Source organism: Ranitomeya variabilis, chromosome 1, assembly GCF_051348905.1.
Source record: "Ranitomeya variabilis isolate aRanVar5 chromosome 1, aRanVar5.hap1, whole genome shotgun sequence".
Taxonomy (NCBI): Eukaryota; Metazoa; Chordata; class Amphibia; order Anura; family Dendrobatidae; genus Ranitomeya; species Ranitomeya variabilis.
Window position 1 is genome coordinate 1,016,588,358 of NC_135232.1, and position 15,860 is coordinate 1,016,604,217.

At 41.9% G+C, this 15,860-nt stretch overlaps 2 long non-coding RNA genes across 2 annotated transcripts in view; one reads left to right on the forward strand and one right to left on the reverse strand.

Moving 5' to 3' along the window:
* Positions 1-3,970, reverse strand: part of LOC143783186 (uncharacterized) — a 61,997-nt gene extending 58,027 nt beyond the window's left edge. Inside the window, exon 1 of the long non-coding RNA XR_013217121.1 lies at positions 3,950-3,970. This is a non-coding gene — a long non-coding RNA (uncharacterized LOC143783186). The remainder of the gene's footprint in view (positions 1-3,949) is intronic.
* Positions 1-15,860, forward strand: part of LOC143783225 (uncharacterized) — a 527,869-nt gene that overhangs the window by 494,600 nt on the left and 17,409 nt on the right. The window lies entirely within an intron of this gene.

The following is a 15,860-nucleotide window of genomic DNA, read 5'->3' on the forward strand; positions in this document are numbered from 1 at the left end:
CTCGCCTATTATGGGCACATGTCAGCTGTTCAAAACAGCTGACATGTCCCGGCTTTGATGCGGGCTCACCGCCGGAGCCAGCATCAAAGCGGGGCTTCTGACCTCAGACGTACTATCCCGTCCGAGGTCAGAAAGGGGTTAAAATACTCCATTAGTCAGTAACATTATGGTGATACCAAATTTTTAAGGTTTTATTTAAATGTTACTGTTGCACAATAAATACATTGAACATTTTTTTGTTATTTTCTGAGAATCACACAGTCTACAATTTTCCATCCTTTGAGGTGAATGAGGACTAATTTGTAAAGCCAAGATTTTTAATGAAAATATTTGTTTCCACCATGTTTAGGGTGCTAAATGAACAATGACAATGAACTGACAGGGAGAGCAGTCTTCTTCTAACAAACTTCTTATGTGCCACTTTTACTTTAGAAAGCTGCATAGGAGAGGTTAAATTGCTAGAATGGTCAAGAACATTGAACCTAGCAGTCATAGCAGGGCCCAGGCAGTGTATATAAGGCTACTTTTACACTTCCATCAGTACGGGGACGTCGCAAACCATCAGCCCAACGTACCGACGGACGTTGTGCTAAATTTAGCACAATGTGGGCAGCAGATGCAGTTTTACATTGCATCCGCTGCCCATTGTGATGAGCGGGGAGGAGGGGGCGAATTTTGGCCGCCCATGCGCGTTCGAAAATGGCGGACACGTCGCACAAAAAAAGTTTCATTGAACTTTTTTTGTGCGTCGCGTCTGCCAAAACACGACGGATCCATCGTGCGATGTGTGCCCATCCATCGCGATCCGTCGCTAATACAAGTCTATGGGCAAAAAACGCATCCTGCAAGCACATTTGCAGGATCTGTTTTTTGCCTATAATGACAGATTGCGACCGAGGTTAAAAGACGGAAGTGTGAAAGTAGCCTTAGTCAGGCTCCTGCAGCTGATTGCACTCTTACAGATAATGCAGCTTATGGTTAACTCCTTGAAGTGTCTTTACCGTAGAGCACAACCTGATGTCTGCTTATGACGGATATACACTGTATGTCATATAGCTCAAAGTGCTTAATTCTCTCAAAAATCTTTATATTTTACTCCATAAATATCAAACAATTAAAATTCACATAATGGTGATCAAAAAAAAAAAAATTCTGATGTGTTTCTAGTTCTGTGTGCGCCCTATGAATAAGGGCACACACAGAAACAGAAACAGAAATGCATCAGTGTGTTTTTTCTATTGGAAGCATGTAGATTTAAATTGTTTGATATACAGCTCTGGCAAAAATTAAGAGACCACCACATCAAAACTCTGTCATGGGCAGCCAAATCTCCAGACCTGAACCCCATTGAAAATCTCTGGAAAGTAATCAGAAGGATGATGGATAGTCACAAGCCATCAAACAAAGAAGAACTGCTTACATTTTTGAGCCAGAAACAGCGTGAAAGACTGGTGGAAAGCATGCCAAAATCATGGTTATTCCACAAAATATTGATTTCTGAACTCATCCTGAGTTAAAACATTAGTATTGTTGTTTCTATATGATTCTGAACTTGTTTTTTTTTTTTTTTTTTGCATTATTTGAAGTCTGAAAGCACTGTGTGTTTTTTTTAATTTTGACCATTTCTCCTTTTCGGAAAAAAATACTACATTTATTGCTTGGAAATTCAGAGACATGCTGTCAAAAGTTAATAGAATAAAAGAACAATTTACATTTTACTCAAAAATATACCTATGAAGAGAAATATCATAGAAACTGAACATTTGGCAGTGGTCTCTTAATTTTTGCCAGAGCTGTATATGGAATAAAGTTTGAAGATTTTATCTATTTTTAGGTGTGCCGATCAACTTTCTTTTTTTGGACTAATTTCCTGACGGTCATCAATATTTTGCATACAATGGAAAGATTTGGTCATTCACTGCACAGTGAGCAATGTATTCCTTCCTTTGTTAAATATTAACAATAGTTAGATGCAATGTCATAAACTGCAACCTTCTTGTTGTGCAACTACAGTAGGCTTGTGTAAAACATCTATGAAATTTGCAATTATTATCCATATACCATTCAAATATTTCTCTTTTGTTAAAGATGATGTATTATTTCTTGATAACTTAATGTAAATCACTAGAATGTACTATATTGCAATCCTACTACAACACTACAAAGGAAATTACTGTACAGCTTTTCACCAAAAGTATCCACAATTGTTTTCTTACACATAAATCACATATTTGCATTTTTACACTATCGTGCTTTATGTACGGTATATACTTTTACTAGTTATGCCACATGAAATAAAAATGTACTACTCGAATTTTCCTAACATTACTTAAAAAAATCTATTAAATTATCAACATTCTCAATACACAATACATTATATTTTACATTTCTAATTGTAGTTTCTATCAGAAGACTTGAAGTATTTTTGGATGACGTACAATACAATGATGAATGGTTTTTAATTAAACAATTCTTAATACACAGAATCATAAAACAATGATTTGAAATAGTTTTCAATTAAAAGGAATACATTGTTGCTGGTGCATTTCTAGATAAAGAATGTGCTATGTGTACATCATTAAGAGAGTGATTTCCATGAAGCAGTATTTCCTATTATCTCTGTACTTAATTTAATAGAAAATAATTATATTCTTAAATTACCCATGATGTCAAAGTATGAAAGGAATATTATGTTTAGCTAAACAATCAACAACAAAACAAATGAATAAAGCAGAACATATAGTGTGTATGTTTGTGTATGTACATTTACCGTATATTGCACATTATTTAGGCATATATACAATGAAATCTCTTTAACAGGAATCTGTCACTGGTTTTTGCTACCGCATCTGAGAGCAGAATAATGTAGGAAAAGAGAGTCTGAGTAAAGCCATGTTTCACTTAGTTTACTGCATGCAGCAATTGTGACACAATCAGAGTTCTTAGCTAAAGGTACCTTCACACGAAGCGACGCTGCAGCGATAGCGACAACGATGCCGATCGCTGCAGCGTCGCTGTTTGGTCGCTGGAGAGCTGTCACACAGACCGCTCTCCAGCGACCAACGATGCCGAGGTCCCCGGGTAACCAGGGTAAACATCGGGTTGCTAAGCGCAGGGCCGCGCTTAGTAACCCGATGTTTACCCTGGTTACCAGCGTAAAAGTAAAAATAACAAACAGTACATGCTCACCTGCGCGTCCCCCGGCATCCGCTTCCTGTACTGTGTGAGCGCCGGCCCCTAACAGCAGAGCGGTGACGTCACCGCTGTGCTTTTACTTTCACTTTAGGGCCGGCAGTCAGTCAGAGCAGGAAGCGGACACCGGGGGACGCGCAGGTGAGCATGTACTGTTTGTTATTTTTACTTTTACGCTGGTAACCAGGGTAAACATCGGGTTGCTAAGCGCGGCCCTGTGCTTAGTAACCCGATATTTACCCTGGTTACCAGCGTAAAACATCGCTGGTATCGTTGCTTTTGGTGTCAAACCTGACGATACACGCCGGTCTGACGACCAAATAAAGTTCTGAACTTTATTCAACGACCAGCGATATCACAGCAGGATCCTGATCGCTGCTGCGTGTCAAACACAACGATATCGCTATCCAGGACGCTGCAACGTCACGGATCGTTGTCGTTCTCGTTGTAAAGTCGTTTCATGTGAAGGTACCTTAAGCTAAGCTAAGATAATCCAGCCCACACCACAACTTTATGTGTACATTATTTATTGAGAGTGTGCTGCTTATCAAAGAAGGGGGCATGATAGTCATAGCAATAATGTCCTAATGACAAAATCTAGATTGCAGGTAAACAACAACACATAGGTTGATATGTTACACATCACTAAATTCAGTGTTTTAACCTGACACATGCTGTCCTTAGATTATATAGCAAAATCCCGGTGACATACTCCCTTTAAAGCCATCACGAAAAAGTTCATTAAATAGTGGCTTACTCAGTCGTGAACTTATTAAAGTATCACTTCCTGTGCACCGCTCTGCCAAATCACTGGTCACCTGACAGATAGATGAATGTTCACTGTTTGTTATCTGAACATAGAGGTCAGTGCATGATCATTAGAAATCTCATATTGCAACCAGACATTTGATTGGATGAATTTCCTGACCGTCAGTGTCTATTTTATGATAGGTGCCTAGGAATTTATATAGCCTCAAAGATACATTATCCCAATACCCTTGAGGAAGCTTGATGCAAAACACAAGTCAGGTGCATTTTCTTTGATATTAAATGTTTAATCCACCCCACTGTGCAATATTAACATTATGTTAACTTTTATGTGATATCTATATGTACTTTAAAGAGCCTTAGGCCTCTTTCACACTAGCGTCGTGCACTGCACGTCGCTATGCGTCGTTCTGTAGAAAAAACGCATCCTGCAAAATTGCTTGCAGGATGCATTTTTTCTCCATAGACTTGAATTAGCGACGCAGTGCGACGCATTGCCACACGTCGCAACCGTCGTGCGACGGTTGCGTCGTGTTGCGTCGGACCGTCGGCACAAAAAAAGTTACATGTAACGTTTTTTTGTGTCGATAGTGTCACATCACAATGGGGCTGCGGATGCGATGTAAAACAGCATCTGCTGCCCCCGTTGTGCGGCGCTTCCACACTATGCGTCGCATAGCGACGTGCAGTGCACGACACTAGTGTGAAAGTAGCCTAAAATTACACTGCACTTGCTATTTTGACTCGTAACGTTTGAGTATTTGTCCTCAATACTGTGATTGCACACAATGTAACTCTTGTACTGATTTGTAGTATTTACACTTGGGAGCTCTGCTATTGACACTTACCTACCTTTAGTATTTTTTTTACCTGACTTTTGTATGTCTACTTTATTTTTTTATTATTGTTATCCAATAACAAATACAGCGGGTATTGAACACGTCACCAATTTTTTAAGTAAACATATTTCGAAAGATATTATTGACATGAAATTCTCACCAGATATCAGTAACAATTAGTGATGAGCGGGCACTAAAATGCTTGGGTGCTCGTTGCTCGGTTCAAACATTTTGTAATACTCAGGTGTTAGGGCTGGCGGAACGCACCGAGCAAATATAATGATAGTAAAGGTGTGTTCGCAGCCTGGGGTCCACCGTGCATGAGTGGAACCTGCTGCTAGTTAATGGTGGCACTATATGGCGGTACTATGCCAGAATAGACACGGGTTTCGTCACCTGGTTTGTATATGAGCAAACTCTGTTGCTTCACAGAGTCGCAGGGAATCAAGGAAAAGCTGTGCCCTGTTAGCAGTCACAGGGTGTAGCAAATGAATACTAGTGGGATCCCTGCAATTCACCCCCACTATGCTGGTGATTGATTCTGCTCTGACCCTCAGTGGCTTTTAAGCCTGTGACTGAGGACGCCCTGAGTCAGATGCTGGGATCAAGCAGGAGTTCCTACCCTACACTGACCGATTGTCAGGAGTAAATGGAGATAGGCGCACAGAGTGATTACAGCGCCGCACTGGCGGTCGCTACTGGTTAGACACTGTATAGATTGTGCTCTTATGTGTAGATAGCCCTGTCAGGCGCTAGTTAACTCCAACATTCGTGAGCATTCAACATCACTAGGAATGGGAATGATTAAGGAGCAATCCCCAGAACAGGCATACAACCACACACACATGATAACAGCTTTATACCTTGCGGCCATGCCAACCTATTATAGCTGCAGCTCTCCAGGACCTTCCTAGTGGACCATAAGGAGCAGCTACAGGGCCTGAGCGTGTGACCCCTGACCTCCAATGAGAGGTCTTCCTTTGGGCATGCTCAGAAGGAGAAAAGCAGGACTTAGTCCCAGGAGTGCCTGCTCGCCGCTGAACAGTATTGGTTATAATGGCTGAACCTTGAAGGGCAGCAGTAACCAAAAGCGCAATATCTGTCCGAGCAAAGTGCTGGGACCGACGTCTCTGCTGAGCAGGCTCCACTGCGGCCGGAGGAGAATGAGAGACCACAGCAGAGGTGGTTCAAGATTCCCCCTGTGCAGCGGCGGGAACTCGACACCTGACACTTGAGTACTCGGACAGAACAACAAGCCGAATGTTAGTCTATGGGAGACCAGAGCATTTTTGCCGTGATCCCCCGGGGGTCCTTTTAAGGTCTAAAAATGTCTGAAAATGATGGAAACACTACTCAAATGACACGGAAACATCATGGAAAATGTCCATGGAAGCATTTTTGACTCCTAGGTCACAGCTGTAAAACAATGTTGTCAGAGTTTCACGCCATTTTTACAGGGGCACCAAACAACACACAAAACCGAAACCCAAATGGATTTTGCTGGGAAATATGTTAAGGAACATCCTTTCCAGGGTAATGGCTTGTATATAAAGCAAAGTAATTAACCCCATACAAAAATGTTCCTCCACCACTTGGGCTATGTTCACACAAAGCATTTTTTATGCTTTTTTCAACTTTAGCAATGCTTTCAACCAATACAAATGCATTCACTGGGTAATGTCTTTGTAACATTTAACAACCCTAGCTGGCTCTGTGTTGTGTGACACATAAGGAGACACATCTTGTTTCATTTATGAAGGAGGGACTCTTAAAATCACAGAGTCTATTTTAGAGGGGCATCAGGTGGCATTAATCTTCTTAAAGGGCCATTAAACAGTGGGTCTCCTATACTGTTATTGCCTATGCAGTGAGTGGCTGGGCTGCCAAAAATCAGGATGCACAGGATGCACCCAATACCCCTTTCACGAGACGTACAGGAGGGCCTCCTGAAAAAAAGTTGCATTGAATACAAGGCCTGGCCTGCCACAAAGTTACATGCAGTCCAATAACCATTACAGCTGAAGTACTTGAGGGCCTCATGACAAAATTGCTCCCATTAGAAAGAAGTGTGTCTCCCATACTGTTCGCTTATGCACTGAATGCAAGGCCTGCCCTGCACCAATGTTACGTGCACCCCAATAACAGTTTCACCAGACGTACTTGAGGGCCTCATGACAAAATTGTTCCTAGAAGAAGAAAGTGTGTTTCCTATACTGTTTTCTTATGCATTGAATGCAAGGCCTGGCCTGCACCAAAGTTACATGCACCCCAATAACCCTTTCAGCAGATGTACTTGAGGACCTCAGGACAAATTTTTTCCCAATTAGAAATAAGTGTGTCTCCCATACTGTTTGCGTATAAAGTGAATGCAAGGCCTGCCCTGCACCAACTTTACATGCACTCCAATAACCCTTTGAAACCACATACTCGATGGCCATATTAAGCAAAAGTTCCCTTTTTTATTACCATAAATTTTGCCCATGAAGTGAATGCAAGGCCTGGCACCGTAGGCTGTAGACACGGACGGTGTCGGCCTGCTCCCACCAATCCACCCACGTTGGCTCCCTGTGCAGCATACCGAAATTATCTACCGACGGATCTCTATCCTCTCCTGTTTCTTTGGAGACACATAAAAAACGACACAGAAACCCTCCAGCCACATTTGGCATATTACATTTCTCATATGAGACAGCTATACCATCTAATACTAAACTATTACTACTGTGTACTTGGCTGGAGCTACATCAGCAATACACTGGTTCATACAACTGTGTCCATAACAATAACCATCACGGCCTCACAGTATACCTAGTCTAGTGAGACGTCCCAATAGGCGATATTGTGATCAAGGCCACGAGTTGGCCGAAACGTTTTTGTGCCTATCGCTTCACCACCACTATTGTCTAAATAAACTTTTTCACTTGGAGCAAACAAAAAACCATATGAGTGCAGTGATTATTCTACTTTATGATTTATGGGACCTTAGGCCCCTTTCACTGGCACCGTGAACCACAATAGTCGAGTGCTAGCTTTCTACGCCCTCTACACTCCTGTGTGGAGTCTGGACTGAATAATGATGGCCTTGCTGATGCTGGTAGTCAACAACTGCCCTCTTCTGTTCACAAATCCTTTTCAACATATGCAGCGTAGAGTTCCAATGCGTGGGGATATCATGCACAAGTCGGTGAGCAGGAAGCTGCAAATGCTGCTGAAGCAGGGCAAGGGTGGCTGAAGCTGTAGCTGACTTTCTAAAATGGGGACACAGTCGGCATACATTCAAAAGTAGATCCGGCAGCTCTGGTAGGTTTTGAAAAAATGCTGAACCACGTGATTAAGCACATCTGCCAGGCAAGGAATGTTTGTGATGTCACCTCGCCTCAGAGCCGCCACCAGGTTCCGGCAATAGTTACACACGAACATGCCTAGCTGTTAGTACAGCGGTGTCAGCCACAGATCTGACTGCTCTTTCAGAGCTGTCCACAACTCTTCAGCATTGTGCTGTTTGTTACCTAAGCAGATTAGCTTCAGCACAGCCTGTTGTGAACCACTGTTTGGATGCACGGGAGAACTCAGAAGGGAAGGAGCACTGTTTTAGTTTTTCAACGCAGAATTGGCTGGAATTGAGATCGGACGCCATGTCACATTTGGAGAGCCTCTGATGTGCCTAAACAGTGGAAACCCCCCAATTCTAACTGAAACCCTAACCCCAACCATAACCCCAGCCCTAACCCTAGCCCTAACCCTAGCCCTAACCCTAGCCCTAACCCTAACCCTAATGGGAACATTTAAATAAATACATTTTTAAAAATTTTATTATTTTTCCCTAACTAAGGGGGTGATAAAGGGGGGTTTGATTTACTTTTATAGCGTTTTTTTGGCTGATTTTTATGACTGGTAGCTGTCACACACTAAAAGACGCTTTTTATTTCAAAAAATAGTTTTTGCATCACCACATTTTGAGAGCTATAATTTATCCATATTTTGGCCCACAGAGTCATATGAAATCATGTTTTTTGTGGGACGAGTTGATGTTTTTATTTTTGGGAGGCGGAATGAACAAAAACCAGCAATTCCTGAAATTCTTTTAGAGGGGCGTTTATACCGTTCCACATGTGGTACAATTGATAGAGTAGCTTTATTCTTCAGGTCAGTACGATTACAGCGATACCTCATTTATATAATTTTTTTATGTTTTGGCGCTTTTACACAATAAAAACTATTTTATATAAAAAATAATTGTTTTTGCATTGCTTTATTCTGAGAGTTATAACTTTTTTATTTTTCTGCTGATGGCGCTGTGTCACAGCTTCTTTTTTGCGGGACAAGATGACGTTTTCAGCGGTACCATGATTGTTTATATCCGTCGTTTTGATCGCGTGTTATTCCACTTTTTGTTCGCCTGTATGATAATTAAGCCTTGTTTTTTGCCTTGTTTTTTATTTATTTTTTTTGCGGTGTTCACTGAAGGGGTGAACTCGTGGGATAGTTTTATAGAGTGGGTCGTTATGGACGTGGCGATACCAAATATGAGTACTTTTATTGTTTTTTTTAAAGTTACATAAATAAATGGATTTATTGGTAATTTTTTTTTCCTTTATTTGGGGATTTTTTTAATTTTTTTTTATACATTCTATTTTTTTTTTTACTTTCTACCATTGTCCCAGGGTGGGACATCACTATATTAGATCAGATCGCTGATCTGACACTGTGCATAGCACTGTGTCAGATCAGTGATCTGACACGCAGTGCAGGAGGCATTCCGACACCTGCTCCCAGCAGGCGCCGGCTAGCCACGTCACTTCATGACCCGGAAGGAGTCCTACAGCCATCTTGGATCAGGGGACTCCTTCCGGATCACCGGAGCAACGCGATCGCATTGCGTTTCTCCGGTGGGAGAGCGCAGGGAGCCCCCGTCCCTGCGCGATCCCCCTCTATGCCACTGTCACTACTGACAGCGGCATCAGAGGGGTTAAATGCCAACGTGGGCATTGCTGCAGGGTGTCAGCTGTCATATACAGCTGACACCCGCACCCGATCACTGTGGCGCTCAGCGCGAGACCGCGGTGATCGGTGCGCCGTACTAGTACTGTGTCTGGCACAAATGCAGTTGCCGCAGCGCAGTACTAGTACGGCGCATGTCACAAAGGGGTTAATACATGGCCTGTATTTTTTTATTTTTTGCCCCAAAATATTGTATAGCTCTATGATAACAGACAGCCAAAAAACTGGAATGTAAGCCTGAAAAGCAACTATTTATAGAGCACAGATAGATTTGGTGTCTGATGGAGATAGAACACTGTTAAATACCGTATGTGGCCTGTATTTTTTTGGGCCCACCAAAATTGTGTCAATAAGTAGGCTATGACACCAAAAAATGTTGGAGTACTAAAATTGTAAGATATTTAGCGCAATGATATGCAATGCGTGTGTCGTGCAAAACACAGTGATAAATATAAGAACTGTAGCTAAACATTTTTTTGCCAGATAAAGATTTTTTTGGTCAGCAAAATGATGTCCAAAAATTTGTATGACACTCCGGAAAATACTACAGTACCAAAAACAAAGGCCAGAATTTTCTGCGCACTCACATCTAATGCCTGGGACAAAAAAGCAGTTTTTAGTTGTTAGATTTTCACACTGTTGTATTAAAATGAACTGGCTGTAGTCTGCAGTGACCAAGCAAACACATGTAGAAGAAAAGGGGTTGTGGATTGCTTTGTAATAAAATTAGCAGGATTCAGGTGACAAAAAAAAAAATTCCTTGCCAGAGATACCTGCAGGTAGGTGTATATAAAATAGCCAGCACCAGACAGTAATACACCCGCTTGATGTATGCAGTGAGATCTATATACTCACATACAGTGCCTGCATGCCTTTCACTGATGTGGATACGCGCACATAGACACACCTGCCTACCTAGCACTGCAATCTATATACCCCCTAACTAGCCCTAAAAAGGACTGTTGGTTTATCTGAATTTGTGGATTATGTGATGGTAGACCCACGCTAACTAATAAAAGAACAAATCTGACCCTATCTCAGCAGCAGCTCTCCCTATACTAGCTGAGTCCGGAGCAGAATGCGTCGAGTAGGGTGGTGTTCAGTCTCTTATAGACCTGATGACGCTGTGCGGCCAGCCAATCACTGTAATACCACAACAAAGATGGCTGCGGTGTTACAGTGCATGGCAGACAATCCCTGCATGTTCATTGGCACCAAAATAGCAAAGTGGAGACCCAAGCTCTCGATGAATAATCCTGGAAATGCTCGGTGCTCACCGAATACACTGAGTACCGTGATACTAGGGCGAATAATGAGTAGTGGCAAGCATGTTCGCTCATCACTATTAACAATCTATCCACACAGGCAATGTCATCAAATTATAGATGTCCACAAATTAAATTATGTGTAATAACAGGTAATGACACAAGGAAAAACAATTAAACACGCGTACTGAAATTTATTTAACCCCTCTTTGACATCAGACGAAATAGTCCGTCCATGTGACCCGGGCCAATTCGACCATGTATGGAATGTTACATCTGAGCGATCGGTCGCGCACACAGGGGTGCGTGGGCGATCGCTGCCAGGTGTCAGCTGATTCTCACAACTGACACCTGGCACTTTAACCCCCGAAATACTGCGAACGAACACCATCTCAGCATTCCAGAAGCCGGCTCAGGGGTAGGGTTGAGCGAAATGGATCGGACAAATTCAAAAATCACCGACTTTCGGCAAAGTTGGGTTTCATTAAAACCTTGTGTGGGATCGGCCATGAGGTCAGTGATCTGCGCGCAAAAGTCACGTTTCGTATGATGGTTTCAGCGCCATTTTTAAGCCAATAAAGGAGGACGCAGAGTGTGGGCAGCGTGATGATATAGGTCTCGGTCCCCACATCTTAGAGAAGGGCATGACAGTGATTGGCTTGCTTTCTGTGGCGTCACAGGGGCTATAAAGGGGCGTGCATGCCAACTGCCATCTTACTTCTGCCGATCTTAGCATAGGGAGAGGTTGCTGCAGCTTCATCATAAGAAGGGATATAGTTAGGGAGGGAAGATTAACCCCCAAACCGCTTGTGCTGTAGCGATTTCCACTGTCCAACACTACCTTTGGAGGCTACATTTTTGTGCATCAGCTCTGTAGCTTTTTAGGGTACCGTCTCACAGTGGCACTTTTGTCGCTACGACGGCACGATCCATGACGTTCCAGCGATATCCATACGATATCGCTGTGTCTGACATGCAGCAGCGATCAGGGACCCCGCTGAGAATCGTACGTCGTAGCAGATCGTTTGGAACTTTATTTTGTTGCTGGATCTCCCGCTGTCATCGCTGGATCGGTGTGTGTGACACCGATCCAGCGATGCATTCGCTTGTAACCAGGGTAAACATCGGGTTACTAAGCGCATGGCCGCGCTTAGTAACCCGATGTTTACCCTGGTTACCATCGTAAATGTAAAAAAAACCAAACCGTACATACTTACATTCCGGTATCCGTCAGGTCCCTAGCCGTCTGCTTCCCGCACTGACTGACTGCCGGCCGGAAAGTAAAAGCAGAGCACAGCGGTGACATCACCGCTGTGCTCTGCTTTCACTTTACGGCCGGCACTCAGTCAGTGCGGGAAGCAGATGGCTAGGGACCTGACGGACACTGGAATGTGAGTATGTACTGGTTTTTTTACATTTACAATGGTAACCAGGGTAAACATCGGGTTACTAAGCGCACCCCCTGCGCTTAGTAACCCGATGTTTACCCTGGTTACAAGCAAACGCATCGCTGGATCGCTGTCACACACAACGATCCAGCGATGACAGCGGGAGATCCAGCGACGAAAGAAAGTTCCAAACGATCTGCTACGACGTACGATTATCAGCAGGGTCCCTGATCGCTGCTGCGTGTCAGACACAGCGATATCGCATGGATATCGCTGGAACGTCACGGATCGTACCGTCGTAGCGACAAAAGTGCCACTGTGAGACGGTACCCTAAGTATTCTAAATTAATTCTGGGTCCAACAGTGTAGCACCTCCATTACATTCAGCCTTCAGATGTGATATTGTATGTGCTCCTCCCTCCTTCATTGGTAACATTTGCTCCCCAAACTGCTCTTCTACTGCCTCACAATGCACTCTGCTACCTCCCCACCTTTGTGTGTGAGGGTTAACCCTTACTTCCCACATTGCACTGAGCTTGTGTGTTATTCTGCTGTATTATATATCCTGTGCAGTGGAAATAAGGATTAAGACCCTAAAGGGGCTTCATTCTGTGATCTGTGGCTTATCATATCCACTCCATAGACTGCAGTAAAGTTGTCACAATCCATCTTTTGTATTCATGACAGCTCTGGCTCAACCTTAATTTAAACATTGTTTTTTGCTTTCGTGCCAGCTTGGGTTAATGTCAGCTTTCCTTACGGCAAGCTGCTGAATTGCTAAGTCAGCTGATGTGGGTGGTGACCACTTCTACTATCCTTTAAATAGTTACATGCTGCATCATCTGACTGTTGGTGTTAAGAGTTATTGTATGTAGACCAGTCCTGGAGTGTGCAGCTATCCGGTGTCTATGGTGTATCAGCTACTTCTGGAGTTCAGGGTCCTGTTTTCGTGTCCTCTGTGGTGTGGAGCTTGGCAGTGGTGCCTGGAGATAAGTTACTTGTCTATTTTCCCTGTCTGTCTTGTGCTTGTGACTATCCCCTGTGTTTTTGTCATCTGCAGTGGTGAGGCTAGCTTCCTTTGCCGGCCAGTGCACTAGCCAGGGTAAAGTGAGGTGACAGCTAGGGACCAAGTTCTTGATAGTGGCGGGGGAGGGACCCACATAGGGCGATAGGGAAGCTTAGGGATACTTACAGGCTGAGTTAGGAGGTGTCCCCATCCCTCGTTCCCTACTATTAGGGCCTACCTTCCCCTTTTGCCATCCCATTGGTGTTTGTTGTGCCATCCATTGTACCGACACATGTGGTCATGACAAAAGTTTTCTCAGCCAATTCCAGTCAGATCCTGTCCCCCAAGTGATGGAGTTCTATGTACAATACATACTAACACACATACCTACTCACAAACTAACATACATACTAACAAACTAACATACATACTAACAAACTAAGAAACTTACATACATACTAACATACATACTAACAAACTAACATACATATTAACAAACTAACATACATACTAACAAACTAACATACATACATACATACTAACAAACTAACATACATACTAACAAACTAACATACATGCTAACAAACTAAGAAACATACATACTAACAACCTACCATACATACTAACAAACTAACATACAAGCATACTAACAAACTAACATACATACATACTAACAAACTAACATACATACTAGCAAACTAACATGCATACATACTAAGAAACTAACATACATGCATACATACTAACAAACTATCATACATACAAACAAACTAACATACATACATACTAACAAACTAACAAACATACTAACAAACTAACATACATACTAAAAAACTAACATACATGCTAACAAACTAAGAAACATACATACATACTAACATACATTCTAACAAACTAACATACATACAAACTAACGTATATACATACTAACAAACTAACATACATACATACTAACAAACTAACATACATACATACTAACATACATACTAACAAACTACCATACATACTAACAAACTAACATACATACATAAATACATACTAACAAAGTAACATACATGCTATCAAATCAGCATACATACTAACAAACTAACATACATACAGTATGTGGAACAGGGGTGTGCAAACATCTTTTTTTACAATTTAATCAACTGTTAATGCAAGTACAATCAGTTTTATTGCAACAAGTATTATCAGGATGCATTCTCACAACTGTATTTCCAGACCAAGTGCTGTCAGTGAAATAAAAATTGACAGACGGCACACATATGGCACAATAAGCCACATTATGCAATTGAGCTATTCAAATTATAGTTTAATACAGACCAAATGTTTTTGTGAAAAGATTACAGCATGCACCTGAGCTTAGCCTGATAATACTTTTTGTACATGCATTAGCAGTTTTTTAAACAATAAATAAACTGGGAGTGCAGAAAAAAAATCTATCCCATATGAATCATCTGTATAGCATCTGATTTTTGAAGACTGATTTTCTTTACTAACATAGGAAACTATTCATTCTTATAAGTTTTATTTACTTCTGATGTGTAAAAATGGGTGCTTTACAGATGACAATACAGGTGAAACAATCCTGTTTTTCTGAATGAAAATCATATGATTTTTATGAACTCAGGTAAACTTAACCTTGACAGGAGCAGTTAATGAAAACCATATAGTTAACTACTTTTTATTAAGCGATAAAATTATTATTGTGCAAAATTAAAGAGGTTGTCCAAAACCAAAGATGAATTTCATACTAAATGTCTATTTAATTCAATAATCAAGTCACTTTTCTATTATACTTCTATTAAAAACTCCCCACTGTTCCCTCTCTACTCTAACTTCCTGTCTTCTCGGGTTTTTTGCTTGTTTTTATTTATAATTCCAATGAAATTTCATTTGAAAGTCCTACTATACTCACACAGGACATCATCAGGTGGTAACAACTGTGGTCACTGCCCATTGTTTACCCCAGCTTGAAAGGAAGCATTATCAGCAACATCTGTTTCAGGGGCTGGGCTTTACCCTGCTCTCCCTGCTCGTTGTCTCCAATTTGCACTGACAGTGTGCTCTCTTGCTGGCTCATCACTTCCTGCAGGCAAGGGAGTGTAGTGCCACTGTGCATTCAAAGGAATATAAAGCAGGGAGCTCATACTGAGCATACATCAAAATTTAAAACCAACACATGATCAGTAGAGCAGGGACTAGCCCAGTCTCTGAAACGAGCATCACTAATGATGCGTCGCTTGAGGGAAGGGGCAGACGTCTCATTTGAGAATCTCAGCATGCACAGGTGAATTTCAAATAAAATGTCACTGGAAGTTACAAAAAAAGAGGAGACAGGAAGTCAGAACAGAGAGGGAACATTAGGTAATTTTTAATTTAAGCATAGTAGAAAAAGAGT